The sequence below is a fragment of the Trachurus trachurus genome, assembly GCF_905171665.1.
Source record: "Trachurus trachurus genome assembly, chromosome: 16".
NCBI lineage: Eukaryota > Metazoa > Chordata > Actinopteri > Carangiformes > Carangidae > Trachurus > Trachurus trachurus.
In genome coordinates this window covers 7,043,126-7,063,705 of record NC_139902.1, presented here as the reverse complement: position 1 = coordinate 7,063,705, position 20,580 = coordinate 7,043,126, and the positions used below count along the sequence as shown (strand labels likewise).

The window sequence follows — 20,580 nt, the reverse complement described above, 5'->3', positions numbered from 1 at the left end:
TGCTGCGACACAGCCATCTATAATTAACAAGCAGGGCTGCGACGTGGTGCCATACAGGGCAGCGCATATGAAAGGTACCACCACTGCAAGGGACAGATTAATGATCCCACTGTGCATACTCATGATTAGCATCTGTGAACTCAGACTAACGTTAATACGTGATACGTGCTGCTGGGAACTCAGGACATAATGGAACCTAATGATGATCTGCACAGGGAAATTTCTGAAACGTTCAAAGGATCCGTCTAAATCTGCGACATCACTAACTGTACTACTGGAAACAGGCCCTGTGCTGTTCTCACAGCTTCGCCTCTACTTTTCCGACCTGGATTAGACAGGAGCGGAGAAAAATGCAGGATGGACAACAAAAAAAAAGGCAATCATGAATCCATCAGCGGCCACCCCGGCTCTCTGCTCTGACACCTCTGTCGCTGGGATGCCGCCCTTGTTTGTCTCACTGATGGGAACCTGCTGCGCCGAGGAAAAGCTCAACAAATGGCCAAAACACACTCAGCAGGGGCGACATCATTACCATATGTGTTTCAGTGAGCGTCTGACAAGCTAGGAATTGTGGATATTGTAGGCTTGATACACACACACACACACACACACACACACCATCTGCACATGAATAATGCTGTTTAAATGAGTGATCCTTTGCTTTATATTTCCCTCAGAAATGAAATATGTTCACCTGTAAGGCTTGTTTGGCTTGTCTCACTCTGGTTTGCTCTCTGAGAGCTGAGAACAAGGATGGACAACCAGCAGCTGGTAGTTAGCTTAGCTTAACATGAAGACAAGAAACAGGAGGAGACAGCTAGCCTGGCTCAGCCTAAATGCTTTACAGAGTGGTATCAACCTTCTCATCTGACATGGCGGTAGGAAAGTATCTTAAATTAAAGGTACATTGTGTAGGAATTACTCTCATCTAGCGTTGCGGTTGTATATTGCAAGCAACTCAATTGTATTTTTCATGCTGCATTCACGTGAAATTGGGCAGACCGCAGACAGACAACAGCCGCTACACATAACGTTTTCAGTATTTTGTGCAAGGGACACATTTTAGTGTGTATCCAAATGGTATTGAGGTAAATACCCAATGCTGATAAACTTGACTAGTTGCCAAATGATTAATGGATAAAAAATGAATATATTAGTGAAAATTATATAAATATAAATCATCCTTATTTGGTCAGATACTAAACACATTCAGCTGTTCAAGTCTCTTTAAATCCCTAAAGAGCAACTTGACAAGGTGTAGCACATTTCTGACAACACTAAACCACACTCTGCTCCCTGCTCTTGCCCCCTGTCCACACCACAGCTTTAACCTGTGAGTTGACAAGCTTCGTTCTATTACTGTAGCCCTGATTGCGGCCTGCCGTTTTTCAGCATCTCCGAGATGAGACTGTTTACTCCTGGTCTGCAACAATAGCAAATCTCCAGCATGTGTGCGCTCAGGAGACCAAGCAGGGTTGATGCGCTCCTGGAGAGCCGGTCTCCGGGGGGTCGACTGCAGCTGTGGCCAACACTGGAGTCATTCTGGTAGCTTCCCACGGTGTCTTTAAAAAGAGCAGCGGCAGCCAACAGCTCAGCGGGAGAGAGAGAGAGTAAGTATTCAGCCCGACAGAGCAGGCCGCACCCAACAACATGACTACTAACAGTGCCAGAGCAGAACACTGTCACACTGTTGATTTATAAAACACTATAATAGAGTTGTAAGCAGCTATTATGTATTTACAGAACATGTCAACTTGCCCTGCAAAGATTCATTCTACATTATTATTACTGTGTTGCTGTTTACTACACTGCCATCCATTATCTGTTTATACACCAGCATCCAGTTCCCAGTGCCCGCAGGAGATACAGTTGTGCAAATATGAAATATGCTCATAAACACCAACTAATAGAGATCAAGTGCTGCCATTTCTTCCACACAGTATACAGGACCTATTTACTCTACAGGCACAAAATGTTAAAACAAAGGGGGCAGAAATGTTGCCCTAATGCCCTGAGCAGTTATTGACTCCCCTCTCCTCTTTTTGAATTTCCTGTCTGTCTGCATTGGTTCTGTCAAATGAAGGCAGAAAATGGCAGGGAGATAAATTAACATACATTACTTGTCTCCCATTTTTGAAACAATATTGCAAATAACACAGCTATCATATGGTTGGTGCTTCTATCTGACAAACCCAGACTCTCTTGCAATAAGCAGTATATGATATTGACTTGCAGACAGTAACAGGAGGTGAGAGAACAGCCGCTCACTCTGCTCTCCCATCACATAAAGCCTTTAATTTTATGCCTATTAAAATGAAATGAGCAGAAAGGCAGAGAGTTTAAAGTGCTCCTATACTCCACTGCCCACTGGAATAAAAAGGGTGAAGACAGTCTTAACAGCTATTGCAGTCATCCATGTTTGCTCTGGTTCAACCCCTCCTGTCTGTAATGTCCCGCCCTGACATCCTGCTCCAGCTGGAATCACATGAAATCAACCCAATGTCACACATGAGGTCACTTCTTCTGTATCTACTTATACACCCTGTCATGCGTGTACTTCTAATTAAGTGTTGGAGAGAACAGGTGGCTGCTGGAGAGAATTACACTGCCGTGACTGACAGCTCACTGCTGCCTGTCAAGCTTTTAATGGCAGCATCACAGATATGTACGCATTATTTCTTTAATTATTATTTTCAAATATTTTCAAAGATATAACACTAAGCATGAGGACAAATGTAGCTCTTCTGTAGCTGTCCTCAAACCTGAGCAGAGCTGTTAGCGTTGGCCTACACTCCACACAGTGAGTAAAACACTGTGTTCAGTCCAGAGAAACATGAAGCCTGACAGGCTTTCCATGCCTTACGGTTGCTAAGCTATGACTGCAAATCACCGTCCTGATGAACAACTGCAGTGCATCATTTTCTCCCTTTCCTCTTTTCCTTTTTTCCCTCTCTGCTTATTTCATGTTCCGCTGGCTTGTTATATTTCCTCACTCTGAATTATAAAGGGTCCAGTTACAGTACATGTCCTTTTTTGTTGTTGTATTGTGAGGATAAAAGACATTAACACACATCAAATATAATGAGACAAATCATTTTATCACGCTGTGTGTATGTGTTTAATAAACCTTTGCAACACTGTAGTATCAATATGTGCTCTGTGTTTATTGTAGTCTCGATGTCTAGGAAGTGATCAGACTGCCCTGACAGCAGGGTAATCAATAAATCCATGAGCCATGTAATTAATATCAGGCCGGATATAGAGGGGTGGTGTTAAATTACACTGGATAAGTGCCAAACAAACCTCAGTGACACCGTTATTATCACCAGTCCTGTTCATTAATACGTTTTTGACCTATTTGTGAAAGTGCAACCAGCACATGGTGATGTTATTATAGCGAGGAAGCAGCAGATGCAACAAGAAAAGAGGAGGGAGGGGTGTAGCAGGCAGGAGGGAGGGAATCTCTGAAAGGTTCCTGTGTAGCCTCTGGGGTGCTCACTCACTCACACACACACACACACACACACACACACACACACACACTACTGCCAAGTCAACATCACACGACCCAAAGGTCTTCTGGGACGAGTGAGTTTCTAAGAACGAGCTCGCAGAGAGCCAGCTAAAACTAAAACCCAAGCAGAAGAGGAGCCAGCTTCGTTAGTGTCTCTCCTCCCTCTGATACAGTGAGATTAATGAAAACAAATTTTAATTTTGTAAACTTTAATACCTCTCTTTGATCAGATGATAATGTGTAATGGCTGCAGCTTGGCATTCCTCAACCTTTGAAACTTCCTGTTGATAGTGTCAAATATAATTTACTTTATCCAGAGTTTCCAAGAAGCTGATCTCAGATTATTTTAAAAAAGAAGCAGAATTACTTAAAGGAGACATATTATGCCCCTTTTCCACAAATTAAAATAGTTCCCAGGTGTCTTAAAGACATGTCTGTGACATGGTTCGGTCACAATCATCAAACATCAAAGCTATTTTTTCATCCGTTCAAAACAGCCCTGTTCAGAACGGCTGGTTTCAGTGCCTGTCCCTTTAAATGCAAATGAACCACTGCTTGCCCTGTCCCTTCTACTGGTACCATGGTAGGGGTGGTGTTATACAAATTCAAAAACTAGCTAAATCATTGGCAGACAACCGAGGGAACAGCTCGTAAAACTACACAAATTTCAATCTAGGGAACCTGCACATTACAGAATTTTTTTGTCAAATCTCACATTTTTGGGGCCGGATGGCAAGACAAACACCCAAATATATGGAGCCTTAAAAAATGTATATTTCCATAATATGTCTCCTTTAAAAAGACATATTAAAAATTGTTATATCATTTTTACCCTTTAATTTTACTGGATATTTCATTGTGTTTTTCATTTAACATGTCTCTGTCTAAAGTAGACTGTTGTTGTTGTTGTTGGGTCATTACTGATGCTTTTACACATGTGAAGTTCCTAACGTTGAAAAGTTGAAGTTGAAAAAATAAGGATGCTAAATTGTTCCTGACATTAATAATGAAACCATGCTGGGGCGGTGTTTAGCTCAGTTGGTAGAGGACCCGCCCCCGGTTCAAATCCCGTGTCGAGCGTCCCTATCCTGCATGTCATTCCCCTCCTCTCTGCCTCCCATTTCCTGTCTCTCTCTCAACTCTCCTGTCCATTAAAGGCAAAAAAGCCCCAAAAATATATTTAAAATAATAATAATAAAACCATGCTGATACTATTCAGATGAAAATATTTATTAAAATGCTAATTAGTCATGGCACTAAGTGTATGCAAAGTTTCATGGCAATCTCTAATGGTTGGGGTTACAGTCACTATAAATACTGGGCTTCATCCTCTGAGGGCCATCAATGTAAAAAACAAAATATCATGTCAGTCAATACAGCAAATATTTAACTGAGCCTTCTTCATTTTCTAAATACAAAACAAAAATGTCAAGTTGAATTCCTGTCTGTGGCTCTGCTCCATAAATCACTTCAACATCAGCACTATACACAGAGCTAATGTCTCTATATATAACATCAGTGACCAGTATGTGGGGATCAAATACACAAACGCTTCGGGAACAAACATCGGGGGCTAAATCGACTTCTGGTGAGTGAGTGGAGGCTCGGTGACACTGCCTTCGGGTCAGGTCTTTCAGTTGAAGCCGACTGGTCTCAAACGCCCCTCAGGCCACAGGCTTTAAATGGATTTGGACTGAAACTCAGGGATCAGGCTGGACTCAGAGTAAAGATGCAATACCTCTGGCACCGCTCAGCATTCAATAATAGTCGTTTTTTAAAATGAATTAAAACAGTTTTGCTGCTATTTGGTTTCAACAGCTTCTCGCCCCGACACGCAGCATCACATCACGAGCAAATGCTGTGAAAGACATTTGGTGCTTCGTCATCAGCCAAATTGCTCATTTTAGTTTGTGTTAACTCACTGACCAGTTCATGGAGTGGCCGCCTGGAGGTTCAACCATGTGCTAAATGAGCTTAGATGTCATAAAAAAAACACAAACATATGGAGCCAGTTACTGCACAGTCATAATTAGCAAATTGTGTTGCATTAGTTGCTCTGCCTTGACTCACATGTTCAGCTGTTGATTGGTCTTTGATGCACTGTACAACACAGCTACAAAGATTTAGACCTGTGACGATGGGCCACACTCTGAGTCCCCTGCAGCCTGTGATGTAGTGAAGCTGCTTCGGAGCAGACAGGGCGCATTACAGATGAGATCTGTTTTTTTTTTGTTGCAGTTTTCATAAATTCATGTACGAAGATGGAAAAACCCGGCACGGCAGCGCTGCTTTCAAGTGCGTAAATGCTGATTCATTCTTTTGCAGGCTCTACACAGTGGGCTACACACACTGAAAAGACTTTCTGGGGGAGAATTCATTTGTTTGGAACGACAGCAGCTGGTGGAAAATAATCACTTTCACTGCATCTGCGTCAGTTTTGACATTTTCCCGCGGCCTACGCTGCTGCCATCAAAGACAAATACTGTAGTGTTGAGGGCACAGAAACTAAATTTAAAGCCATGTGAACATGTTGAATATGGAGGACTGATGAAGGGCAGTCAAGTCTTTGTGTAATACTTTCTGAGGAAGTTTCCTAATAAAAGGACAATGTCATTTGAGTGGTGCAGTGTTCAGTTGGCACACGTCAGCTGAACACGGTTTGAAACACGTGTGGAGCGGCAACGATTAGTCAGTTAACCACACTGTAAATCCACAGTTATTTTGATAATAAAATCACGTTTTTAACAGAAATGCCAAATATTTGATGGTTCCAGCTTCTTAAACGTAAAGACTTTATGCTGTGTAGGAGAATAACAGTGCAAATCATATCACCTCATGTTCTTGGTAGGGCGCTATTAGGATTGCGAAACCCAGGACACCCGAGATTTGAACTAGTTTACCATGACCCGTACAGGCGCGGAACAAGCTGACAAAAACATCAGGAGAGCCAGGAAATATTGGGAAATGCACCACACACACACATACACACATAGTGATCAGAGCCCAAGATAAATGATAATAAGCTGTTCCCCCTCTTTTCCCTTTTGGGTTAAAGTTGCCAAAACGTCTGGTAAACAGGATGAGATCGGTATACACACACACACACACATAGCCTGGGTTTGGTATAAAAAGGCATGTCATTCTTTGTAATGTGGGAAGATATCTCGAGCCTACGCTGGTTACGGAGCTGTGTTGAAATAAAGAGATCCCCATCAGACACTTGTGTCTCTCGACCATCTGATTCCTCTTTTGTTTCACCTCTTTCTGCCACAACAGCTGTAAGTTGAATATCTGGATTTTGGACTGTGGGGTTTTGCTGTTTTTTCACATCTAATAAATAAAATGATCAGCTAGTCAGATAGCAGAAACAGATTAATTGCTAATGAAATACAAGCAAGCAAATCAACATTTATAGACCCAGTTTGCAATAATAATAAATCAACACTTAGTGAGTATCTTATTGGCCATAATCAAAGCTTTTACAAATGGTTAAAAAATTATAGAGATTTATGAAGCCTTTGAGTTTGTTGTCATTCCACTGTGGATAATGCTGTAGGTTATGTATTATACATTTTAATCTTCACTATCAGAGGTAAAAACCGTCTCTATTGATTTCCTAATTGATTTGGGTTTGGACAGTTTGTTGCAGCTATACAGTAAATGTGTTTATATCATGTCGTCCTGCTCCAGGTCACTTTGTCCTGTCAGTGTCCAGTGCTCGGCTGCAACCTCCTCCATCCATCTCTGCACGGTGACACAATCAATTCTCTGTCTCGTTCAGCGTTCAGTAACACGATTGGTTGCCCCCCCCCCCCCCCACACACACCCCTTTCGTCACCATGATCACGACCTTTACACCAGGAGACTCTCGAGGCCCGTCTGAAAGCACTGAAGCGGCTCGTCACCACGCGATTAGCCTTTCACAAGCTGGAGACGGGGAGATGGGAGTGGGTGTTGGTTGACTCTCTGCCCATGAATAACAGATTCTCTCCTGGTGTTAATGTGCAGGGCGACTGTGCAGCTGCTTTCTCGGCGCAGTGGAAATATCACAAAGACTTTCCAAGAATAAAGATACAGCCCTGCTGCACGGCTGATGTCCCCGAATGAAAGTGGTGTCTGATGAAGTCTAAATGCTTTGTGGAGTAATGAGAAAACAGATGGGCTCAGATTGTAAAAGACTATACTGTGAAACAAAGTAGTTTTCCAAACTGCTCTGGCATCTGTAATGAAGTGTGAATTGATAATAAATCAACAGTCGATGGGAGGGGGCAACAACGCTGGCTGTTGTCTGCTGCTGATGAAAGACTTAATTATGTAATCCCATTTTCTTCTAGTGAGCAGAGAAAATGCCACAGGGAAGGGTAATGCAGCCATACACACATACACACACACGCACATACAAAAACCAAACACATGTGCAACACACAAGGTAGCTGGCTAAAAGCGTGCTAACAAAGGACGGCAGGCAAAAATGTGGCAACTACATGAATGCCAGTGTCTTGGAGCCTGAGGCTCAAACTGTACCGTGGATTTACACAGTTTTATTTCTATGATGGAGACATTGAAAAAAAAAAATCTGAGAATTGCCTATTTCAGGAAACATTAAACCCGTCACTGCTGAGACACTTCGATGCGCGATGTTTCTCAGCTCTGATGGCGAGCATGTTAATATTGATGGTGAAGCCAGAGTCTCTTTGTTAATATTAAATGTAGGAGGCAAATGTGTCAACAGCTTGTTAGAAACAGACTGGTGTTGTTAAAAGGGCTGAGATCAGGTTGTTCATTTTGTTTTCCTTGAAATTTAAATGGATGGATCATCCAATTACAGAAAAAAAAATTGTATCTTTTTTTAATTAAAGGTCTATTTGACTCTATTTTAGTTATTCATTTGAACATGTATTTGTGGTTTTAAATTAGTTCATCAGTAGTAGTTCATTACTCTTACAGCTCTTCGCTCTGATAGGCTGAGGTTGATGACCGAGCCAGGACTGGCTGTTGAAGTGGTCGTGTGTTCACTGTGGACTGAGGCTTTGATGCTTCCACTGTGGACTGAGGCTTTGATACTTCCACAGTACTAATACAGAACCCCCTGCTGCTATATGATCAACCTAAAGACATCACACTTTATTTAAAATGGGACCTTTAATAATGTCTCCAAATAATGCAACAGTGTAATTCAGTATCGCAGGTTGTGTTTTAAGCAGTGAGCCTCATTGATTTTCTCAAGTCGTGCATTGGGACTATTATATTTCGTCTGCCCACATCTCCACTGTTTACCTCACACAGGAGATTTGCAGCCGCCACTGAAGGAGTTGTAACCACATTAGTCCGACTCTGACAAGGAAGTTCTTTCATCACCAGAGCACAACAGCCATTCCCACCTCAGCCTGAGAGCCCTCAGTGTTTAACAGTCACTCTTTACCGCACCGTTAAAAGCAGGAGCATTAAAAGCATCTGCTAAAGTGAGCTGTCCAAAATAGATTCCTTCCTCTACATCAGGCCTTGGCACTCGATGATAGTGGCAAGACATTTTATTTAGTGCAAATACAAGACCCATTTAGCAGTGGACAGTTTTTGGCAGGAGGAAAAGACAAGTGGTTTCTGGCACGGAGAAGATGGATGAGGGGGAAGAAACCGGTCGACAGTTCATACACACCACCGTGACTGTCGCCCTCAAACCCCTCGACTCACAGAAACCGCTCCCTGAATAAACTATCTCTGATGAAACCCCATCACGCTCGCAACTCGATTTATTTTCTTGACAGCGTGAGCGGGACAGACTTAATATCTTTTATTCTGCTCTCTCTCTCTATCTCCCCTCCCTGGTGCCCACAGAAAACCTGTGTCACAGTTTCTCTCTAAACATGAGTATTCTCTCATGTTTTCACATGGCAAACACTTTGGTTTCATCACACAACCATTTTGTGTAATCACATCATTCATATCCACATTATTTGATCGTCATGACCAGTGGAGATACATGGAGATAATAAATGGAGCAGTAAACTATGGGTGTCAAACTACCAGAGGCCAAGATGTTGTATCTAAAAGAGAACAGACATAGTTTCACTACAGGTGGACAAAACACTGAGATGCCAACAGCTGAAAAATATTCATTATCAACATTAAGAACACAACAAATCATCCACATTAAATGTCAAGTGTGTGATTTGTCCTGTAATGCTATGATTAAAGTTTGGACAAAAAAATATTTGGTTTAAACTGACTATGTCAACTCCATCGTAATGTTAAAATAATCAACGATTGTGCTCATGCTGAAACAAATGGTGAAGTGCAACCTCTGGCCTCCTCCCTGCAGAGATAATCATAATGACCGGAGGGCTTTTCCAACCAACACCAATGTTGCTTTGAGGCACTTGGACGGTGCAAACAAAGGTCTGTACATCATCTCATATCATATTAAAATATAAAAGAGTTACGTTAAAGCTGCACTCCTCGATATTCGTATGGCATCGCTGTGTGATGCGACTGCCTGTACAAAAAAGGTGACAAGAAACCCACAGAGAATCATCTCCAAACTCTTCAGTTCCTTTCAGCTCAATTGAGCTTTATAACATGTTTCCAGCTCATTGGTCTGGTTTTACAGCCCTCGACTTGCCTGCAGCAAGTTTCAGTCTGAACACTTTCATCCAGCTCCAGGCAGCTGTTTTCATTTCAAAAGCACCAATAAGGCAGCTGTTATCTACCTGCTTAGCACCAAACAGCAGACAAAGTTAGCGACTAGCTGTTAACATAGCTGTTAGCAGCTAGAGCTACACATTTCTGTCAGAGAACAAAGCTAAAAGACAGTCAATACTGGACTGGCTAGCCAGATAGCCTTGTCAAGAAGTAGGCAACTGCTTGCTGATTCATTCACCATATTAGATTTATAAGGGAACAGTAAAATATAAGACAACTTGAAGTAAATCTATGACATCACCTGTCACAGTATTTTCTTCCTTTATACTTGTATCCACTTGCAATCAAATCACCTGAGATGCTGTTTAATGCCAGATCTGAGAAAAGTTTCTAGAACAAAAGATAAAACACACAATGAAGGGAAACTGGGACAAGCAACAACAACTTCTAAGAGAAACCAAGGGGATGCTGGACAGTGGTTTTGATCTTGTCTTAAACACAACGACTCTGTGGCTACAATGAGATTCATATGCAGGCAATAATAATTTCGATTCAATTCGAGGTAGCATATGATTTAATCTGACTACATCACATACACCTACTGTTATTAGTACAGCCTAATGTACTGTCTGTCTCTAGTTCATTATGAGATTGGATTGGTATCTGATTGCATCATCACATCCTCCTCTTGTTTGAATGGATCCAAAAAACAACAGAACCACAAAAAGATAGCAGAAGAAGAGCTGTGTCACTGCCAGTGGCTGCTAGCAGCTTAGCTACAGTACCTTGTTGGTTTCAAATAGCCACATTTAATTACATATTTCCCATATGGATTTCCCACATAAGTGTTTATGGTCACTATGGATCACAATCCATCTTCGATGCATCACACCTCTATTTCATTATGTCAAGTGCTATCTGATCTCCCAAAGGTATTTCAATGCCAGGTGTAAATGAGGTAATCTTGACTTTGACCTCATGGATTTACTGTAAATAACTTCATGTTGTTATAAACACTGTATTTGAAATATTTCTGAGACTGCAGTTCTCAGGTCACTGAGACGGATCATTTTCCCTGTGAACGTCTCACATCACCAGCAGACAACAGTCCTGTATACACTAGGCTCAGGCAGGTTGGAGCCACAGCTGGAGGGGCAGCAGCAGTGTGAGCTGAGCAGTTTGTGGAAATAAAAACCAGGATCAAACGAGAGGAAATGTATCCGTTTAGAGATGCATCCAATTAACAGCCCCTCGTTTTCCTGCCAGGATGAGTCATTCCTGTCTCCAAATATAACCTCAGCTTTCATCACCACAGAGTAACACAATGCCACACACGTACACATTTACATGAAGACACACACAGTTTCACACATTAGCTAACGCCTCCATTGGAGAGGCAACTGATTATTATTTTCATGCAGATTGTTGTCAGAATAGCGTGAAAAAAGTGATGTGTTCACTTGTCCTGTTTTATACAACATGAAGATATTCAGTTTACAGTCAGAAAACCAGCAGATATTCACAGTGGAGAAGCTGAGGCAGTGACCTTTGGTGAAATAAATTATCAAAATTAATTATCAGTTGCCTGTTAATTTTTAAATTCAAATGGAAAAATTCATTAATCCACTTATCATAGTCTCTACTCTAAATTATGGATGCAATTAATGATTAGTTTCACTCATTAAACTGCTAATTATTGTCTTGGTTAAACATTCTGCCAGTCAAATATTAAATTGGCTGACTAACAATAAAAGCATAAGATATACTGTTTACGACTTGTGAGGAGAAAAGTTGGAAACTGGATTCATTTAAGGTTAAAAAACCATTAATGAGATGTGACCAGACTCATACAGTGAAGAAAGGCTGTGCAGCTGAATTTCATTAGAATGGTTTTCCACTGTCTATATAACATAGGATGATACAGCAAATGTGCAAATGGGTGTTAGAATTCATAATAACAACAATCAATGATCAGCACAAACTGTGTCTATAGGCAACTGTAGATTTTGTGTTACTGCTCCACCCTCATTTACACACTGAACTAAATCCTGATGCTGATTGGACGGCACAGAGGCTGCAGATAGTGAGATGGGACTGAGCGTTGACACGTATGCTGCACGTGCCAGAGTGAAGTAGAAACGCATGTTACCGTACTGCAGCATATGTGTGTGAGTAAAAGACAGAGAGAGAGAGAGAGAGAGAGAGAGGTAGGAGCGATCAGGTCAGTGGCGGACCCTCGGAGCTGCAGATGGCTGGTAATGCCATGCAGAGCTGAATTCCTTCCTCTTGACATCTTTGATTCCTCGCTGTGACGCACACAGTGACTTTTCCCCTCTGATAGATTGTCCCTGTCCCTGAGGCTAAACCTAACCCTCCTCATCAACATGACATGATGATGGATAGAAAGAAAAGATGTGTGGAGAAGACGGGGAAGCTGAATGAAATACTGTGCGATGACGCCAAATATCCATTTTATTAAAAAGAAGAAAAAACTCAGCTTAACATTTATATGTTACTCAGCATCTTTCAGAGTATAAGTATATTTCAGAGTACAGGCTGGATGTGGATTCACAGTCTGTTTTTAATGGATTGTATAGGTGTCTCGGCTTTTCTGAGACTCGCTGACATGTTGATTTAGAGCACTCACATAGTTTCTAAGCAACATGAACATGATGTCCTCCCTGAAGTCAACATGAGTAAAACTATCAGACTCACGTGTTTGTTTTCCTTCTATCTGGGCACATTTTTAATTGTTGCTCCTCACAGTCCACTGAGATGCACGAAAAACACACACGGAAGTCAATATCAGCTCGGCTGTGTCATCAGTCTGTTGGAGAGTCTTCTCCGCTCTCATGAGTGTAACAGGAGCGTGGCATCCTGGGTCGGGTCAGACGCGGCCCACGCGCCTGCTCTGTTTGAAGATGCCCCCCCCGCCCAAACAAGACTGAGTCAACAAACGCCCACACTCCTAATAAAAGCACACTGTCCGCTGCTGCGATGGGACCACAGGAGGAAATTACACTGATTAGTACGTTCGTTCCAGATGAGCTCTCCAATGTGGAAACAGGGAGACAAGGCGGCTGATTGCCTCTCAATGAAACATTAAGTGTAGGAGGAGACTTCTGAGCACTGGGAGACGAGCTGAATAAACTTCTGACAGACTCAGTGGGATAAACTACAGAGATTCAACCTACTGCATGAAAGCTTTCACGTCTACTGATTTAAATATCTGGCTGTGTTTGATGCCAGTGTCACCTGATGATCTGGCCTCAATATCTCAACAAACACTGGGTGTGTTTTTGAGAAATTTTGTGCAGATGTTCATGGTCTTCAGAGGATGAACCCTACTGGCTTTGGTGATTTCCTGACATTTACTGTTGCACCATCATGAGAGTTTGTGTCACAGGAGGTGCTGGATGGATTGACCATATAGTTTCATTCATGTTCCCCTCAAGATCACTAATAATGTTAATAATGATTCAAGGTGTATCGAAAAACCTACAGTTGGCAAATGTTATAATGCTAAAGGTCCAGTGTGTAGTAATTGGCAAGGTTTACTGGCAAAATCTGAATATTCTACCCATGAATATAATCACTATAAAATAAAATTTGTTTGGTTTTCGTAGCCATATAATTATTCTTTTATATATACATATAGCAAGGGTCTTGCTTTAGAGAGTGTCGCCATCTTGCGCTGCCATGTATGGCAGCCCAAATGGAAAATCCAGCCAGCCAGAGAGCATGTTTTGCAAGTTTGCATTAATAAATAAACCGATGAAGAAGAAGGCAGAAGGAAAGAAGGAGTAGGAAACAGCAGACATGTCGTAAAATGGTTTAGATCTTCACCTCATCGCTACATGCTCCTGAAATACTCCCAGTCATCCCAGTCATGGTAAACAAGTTTTTTGTCCTAAAAAAATATTCAGACATCCGGAATCAACTAAGAGCTCACAAAGGCAGTTACAAGAGTCATTAAAAACATCAGATCATAAAGCTTTAAAATCTCCAGCTGGGATCAGAGCATCTAGCTCGAGGACACTTTTCACTTTACTCCATTTAAAGGATGGAACATATGGACCAGCTAAGGTTAAGTGGTTATTTAGATCTGTTGTTACAAGATGAAAATGAGAATAGAGTTTAGAAGTTTTAACAGCAGACGACTGTAGGACAGGTCATTAAACATAATACAATACGGTAAGGTTTAGCTGCTGATGTAATAACAGGGTGGTGTGATGTAGCCTACAGAATGTGTCTGTAATTAAATAAGATATTAAAGTTAACAGACTGGTAGTTTTAAAGCTGAAACAGGACAGATAGCTTAGTCTGAGTTTCTATGTTTGAGTCAAATGTCAAACAGGAATCTTATGATGCAACGAAGCCCAAACAGCATTTATAATGTCTGTGTAGAAGTTACACTCTGCATCAGAGGTACAATTAATTCATCATTAGCATTGATATGTGAAATGTGGAGGGCAGCAATTATACAACAAGTCTTTTTGCCAAGCTGTAATTAGTGCTCATTTTTACTAAATTAAAAAACTCACTACCACAAAACGTTTAATTAAAGACCTTATATAAAATAGCATAATCTTCAGAGGTCTGTGGGTGCAGCATTTCCATTAAAACATAATACATTCAGAAAAATGTGTTTTCTTTATATTGACTCAGCACCAACGTCTGAGGGATCAGATGTTAAATCGATATCATTGAAATGCCCTCTGAGCTGGAGGACACGGGAGGTGTATCATTCCACTGAAGGACACACACACAGGCAGTGTTTCCTGGCCGTTCCCTCATCACCAGCCGACGCCTCTCCTGGTGAATTTCACCCATCCACCAGCAATTTTTCTTGCATCCTCATCCATCATTTTTCTCTCAGCTACTCTGGCCTGAGCTTCCAGGGGAGTCCTGCTGAGGCATGTGTGAAGGACCCATCAATTATTCATGTCTTGTTTTCTGGCCACAAGGACAGAGGTGGCAGCGCGGCCGTGATGTATCGGTGCGATAAAAAAGCCTCTCACGGAGAGCCTGGGCCCAGCTCCCGCTCATCTGCACCAACTACAGCGTGACATCTGCACACAGTCATACAGGCAGTGGCAGTTGTGTTCAGCTGCACCATGTTCCTGCATGGCTGCAGGCCCATTCATGCTAAGGACATATCAGCAGGCTGAAAGAGGAAAGGGGGGGGGATGATGATTGGTTGTTAGGCCTGCTGGGTCACAGCTCCAGCCCCACGCTGCATGGGCTCCCCTTTGGGAGAATCTGCAGGCTAACATGAGTCACGTCATTGTTCCCCTGCTCGGGCTCTCAGTGTGCACTGTCACCCTGGTGGCACCAAGGCGGCTAGCAACACCATGTCAAACACAGTGACGTCAGCTCTCTGCATCCATTTTGGCTTTGCTCACTGCAAAATGGACTGAGGAGGAGTCAGGCTGAGGGCAGCTGAGAGGTGCACATCCCAACCAGCAGCACGAGAGACTAAACCACCACAGTACAGCTGTGTGTGTGTAACCTGTGGGGTTTCACAGCAGCTCACAGCGCTCTCATTGGAGTTCATTAGCATTCTCCACCTGTGTAACGCCTTTATTGTAAGTCAATTGTATCATAAGCTGCTGTGAAAATATCTTTCTCTTAACCTGCTGAGAACTGACTAATTGCAAATATGAAGCAAATGAAATCATCATTGAGATGTGACAAATTAACCGTTACCAACACAATCACCTCAGGTAATGAAGTCAGCCATAGAGGAGATATAATTAGACACTGGTGTTACCTGTTTTGAGACTAACAGGAGAGAGAAGCTGTAGTTATGCACCGCAGTGATTTGGTGTTTCACAGGTACATGTTTACCATCTTAGTTCAGCACATTAGCATGCAGAGAGCAGCTGGGTGTTATTGTTGCTGATACATATTCAAGCTTTCACCCAGTGATGCTGCCACTAATGGAAAGTCAAGTTGGAAATGAATTCATCCTCAGACGAACATAAATGTCTGCACCACATTTGATGGCAATCCATCCCATACACCTCACTACCACCAGTGTGAACCTTGTGGTGGCCAAAGGAAAATATTGTGTGATGACAGAAGTCAGTAGGATTCATCGCCACCTGGGTCTGTGCAAAACCCCACTGCAATTCTCTGAGTAGATGCTTCACGAGCTGCAGTCACTGATTTTAGCAGGAAAACTATAGAAATCTGTACCGTAAACAAATCCGAACCACAGACCCAAGACTATGTAGCAGAGATGATAGTATAACTCGACTTTAGACTAAACTCAGTATGCAGACATTATTACCACAGGATGCTCCTCTGCAGCTCTTCTCTCTCTGTGAACAGTCAGCAGTCATGTTTTTTTTTACTGTTTTGTGAATTAGATTGTTGCCACTACAAGCTTTGCTCTTGCATCCCTGCGCATCAAGGCGATTTGTGTTTCTGCTGGAGCTGTAGCGTGTGTGTGTGTGTGTGTGTGTGTGTGTGTGTGTGTGTGTGTGTGTGTGTGTGTGTGTGTGTGTGTGTGTGTGTGTGTGTGTGTGTGTGTGTGTGTGTGTGTGTGTGTGTGTGTCTCATTACTGTGTTAAGTTCAATCTACTGAACACCATTCTTTAACGCAGTGCAGGAGAGAAGAGGTGGTGCTTTATTTTATAGGCCCCAGAATTGCTTAACAACCTATTAAGGTTCCTCTGTAAGGACTTTGTAATTAGGCTCCAATTGTGTGGAAAATGGAGATAATTCCTGAGAAATAACATTTTATTTTAGTAAAAACCCTCCGTCAATTTTTCTCTTTGCTTAAAGCTGGAGGAGATGAGTGGGCCTTCCTCTTTAATGGTCTTACAATTAGCACTTAGCACACTGTCTCCACTCATCCTGTAATAACCTGCTCCTTTCCAGGAAATCTCCAACAAAACTGAGTTTCCATCAGGTTCCATTATCTAAAATTGTTACTTCACTATTAGGAAAGTTTGGGATGTGCAAATAAATCTATATTATCCTTCTTGTTTTGTTCCATAACTGCAGGAGCTTTTAATTAAGAGACAGATGTCATCGCTATAAACACAAGCAGCACACAGGGCCAATGAATAATTATCATATGCATTAGTTTACAAAAGCAGCTGAGCCGATGGTACACCTCCTCTGGCTGATGTTATATAGAAAAAAAACTGCACTGTCACTTGTTAATGGAGAGTTATGTGCTTGACACTAATCGCTGCTCCGCTGCCCCACCACACCCCATCTGGAGAGGAGGGAAAAGGCCATCAATTATCACTGAGCCTCACAGAAAACCTTTAGCAGAGAGGAGGATTTCAGTGGCAGCAGCAGCAGCATCACAAGCCAAAAAAGGATCTGTAGCCTACTAATGAAGCAAGTGTTCCTTGAAGCACAGAACTAGTTGTTGAAACAAACTGTGCTTATTGCTGATCCTGACAACACCTTGACAGGACAGTGGAGGTGGACATCTGAGCTCTCCTGCGATGCTCTACTTTATTTTTCTTAAGCTGTTCTAATATAACCACCACCATTTCTCCCAGCTGCAGTGAAAAGGCGAGTTGTAACTTGTGAGGGGGCTAATCTCTACGGACAGACCGGAGCACGGCCCAATCAGCGCGGGTAGCAGGCAGAAAATGACAACAGCAAACGGAGCAGCTCCCTTAGCTCCTCCTGCTTTCAAGTGCAGCTCCTGAGTCAGGGAGCAGTGTCTTTAAATCAAGGTGTCAGCCTCGTGTGCAACAAAGATGTCTAGTCACACTGCTTTGGTTGCGCTGTGTGCCGTTGACGTCGACTGACAGCTCAATTGTAAAAGATCTTCATAAATTAATCAACATGTTGTTTAATCCTCTTCCAAAGTCAGACTGTAGAAACACATGAACACAAATCAAACGTCCACAGAGATGAGAGCGGCAACTAGGCATGATTTTCATCATCAATTAAGCTATTCTCTCAAATTAGCTTCATTCAGCCAAACCTCAAACATATTCAGTTGTCTAAAATGTGACCCAGCAAATATTTAGTGTTTGGTTCGACAACAACTAATTGATTATCAGTGAAAATGACAAGTAATGGTCAAACTGTTGACCTCTAGAAGGGATTTCTGAAGATTGGGAAACTAGATCTGTCAGATACTCAACACATAAACCATGATTAAACCCAACCCAACCTGACACTGTTCAGACAATCTTTAGTGAATCCTGGTTGGTTTTCCTCCTAAAGACCCAGTAGAGCCCTTACACAGGTGTGGAAGATGTTCTCATGTCCATCGCCACATCAACACTCCTGTGATCACTCTGGTGTCAGATGCAGATTTTCAACATCCAGTCACAAGCATAATTTAAAGCAGAAAGAAAATCAGTAGGAAGCATTTGATTGCTGTGAGCTCCTTTAAAGAGGAACCATTACACAGTGTGTCAAAGTAAAATGTGTTACCACAGCTCTTGTTGCAGCCTGATACAGACTAATGAAGAGGCTGTAAGTTGTACAATCACCATCTACACATCATATAAGAGTGGGCTGCCCAGAGTCCTGCATGTTGTGCTCAGTAGCTGCTCTCTTCACTGCCTCGATCCCTCATGAGGGGTGGGTGCACACAGCTCACAGCCTGACTGACTGACTGAGCTGCAGTGATGGCTGCCAGTGCCACAGGGACAAGACATCACACATGTTAAGTTGTAAAACGCACCACCCTCAAAACACACAACTGAACATATACATAGGTTTTAACCTACAGCTGAGTCTCCTTGTTCCTCTGTCAGGAACCCAGAGTTCAAACCACCCAAAAGGTCACAACCATCAGTGTCCAACCTCCTCCCTCTCAGGGCAAAGTCGATTCAGCACCGCGCACTGACATAAACCACCGCAAAGCAACACCACAGAGGAAAGCAGGGAGGAAAAAAACTGCTCATCACTCTTTCTCTCCGTCACATTCTCCCGCTGGGTTTCTACAAGGTCATTGTGGCGCACGACGCAGGACAGGACAACCCCAGCTCCATCCTGCACGTTCCAGCCGCTCCTGGTGTACAAATCAAGTGTATGTGCACATAAAGAGGAGAAACTTTCTATAATGAGATTAAAAAGTGCGGTTAAGACTGAAGCAGAGATAAATATCCGTGTGCTGAGGAGGGAGCGGGGGACAGGTGACGGACAGAGACAAGGGCATCGGTGCCTGAGCGCATCGCTAGATGCTCAGAGCTGGATCGATGTTGTGAAGCTGGAGCCACAAACTATTTAAAGGCATTAAGACATAACCCTCGTCACCTCCTGTCATCCCCCCTCTGCGCCTCCTCCACTCACTGGAGCCTCTGCGCTGAGATGGATGATGGTGATCGCTCTTAACGCACGAGACATCCGAAACGCGCGAAGGGCGCATTTCGCCCCAAAATCCGCAGACGCAAACCTTCAAATCCTGTCTGATAGTAAAATCCCTAATGAATTATTTAGTCTTTTTACCATCCTAGCTCCACTTGTGCGTTGATCCCCCCGGGGTGCGGGTTTAGGGGTCATCGCGTTGCGCAGCAAAGGCCTATAAACTGGTGTTTGGACAGAAATCAGTGTCGAGTAACCAACAAACATCTTACATCCTAAATGCCACTCCGCTCCTGGGTGCACAGTTTAAAACGACCACAGCAGCGGAAGTTAATGGGTTTAAACAGGAGGTTGGAAACACTATGGCACATTTAAGGAACATCATTCATCTTCTTACCTTTTGAGGAGATGGTCGTTTTGGGGGGTGAACGGAATTCGCCTTTTTCCTTCTTTTTCAGCTGTGCAGGGAGTCACCCCCGAGTACTTGAAGCAGAGAGGTCCTGTGTGCTGTGCTCCTGTGATGAGCGCTGACGTAGTAGCAGAGAGCTGCGCCCTCCTCCCCTCCCCTCCCCCGCCCCCCTTCACTTACTACACTCCATCCTTTTCCTGATGGAGACGCCGCCCCCTCCTCCTCCTCTTCCTCCACTCCCATCTCTCCTCCAGCAGACACCATTCCTATGAGAAAGAGGAGGGGGGGTCTGCCGGTTTGCACGAAACCAGATACGGGTTAAGTGATTGATACGTTCTCGCTGTGACCGGACCACAGGTGAGTCCTGAGTCTGGGGTCACGCTTTACACGGGGAGCGCACAGCCAGGTGGGAAACAGCGTTGCCTCGTTTAGACCGTCATTTGCTCCATATGCACCAAATGGATGGTGCAGTCAACTGTGCAAGACGCGCCTCTCCCTGCACGTGCTTGGGCTCGTGCCTCTAATTGGCCTTGTTAGAAGAAGAAAAAAAATTCACAAGGCTGCCCCTGGTGGAAAAAAAACGAAACCCCTCTCCTATTAATTTTGAAAGGACGTGATAAAAATATTACTGCAGTGCTATAAGACATAAACATATAGCCTGCAATGAAGCCTGTAAAGCATTTGTCTCCAAAGACACGCTAAACATCCCAACTGTATATTACTC

At 43.0% G+C, this 20,580-nt stretch overlaps 1 protein-coding gene across 1 annotated transcript in view; it reads right to left on the bottom strand.

Moving 5' to 3' along the window:
- The window catches only part of sv2a (synaptic vesicle glycoprotein 2A), a 47,243-nt gene extending 27,279 nt beyond the window's left edge, over window positions 1-19,964 (bottom strand). The window contains exon 1 of the mRNA XM_083990403.1: window positions 19,845-19,964. The gene's annotated coding sequence lies outside the window, so the exon portion shown is untranslated. The remainder of the gene's footprint in view (window positions 1-19,844) is intronic.
- Between the last annotated feature and the right edge of the window lie 616 nt (window positions 19,965-20,580).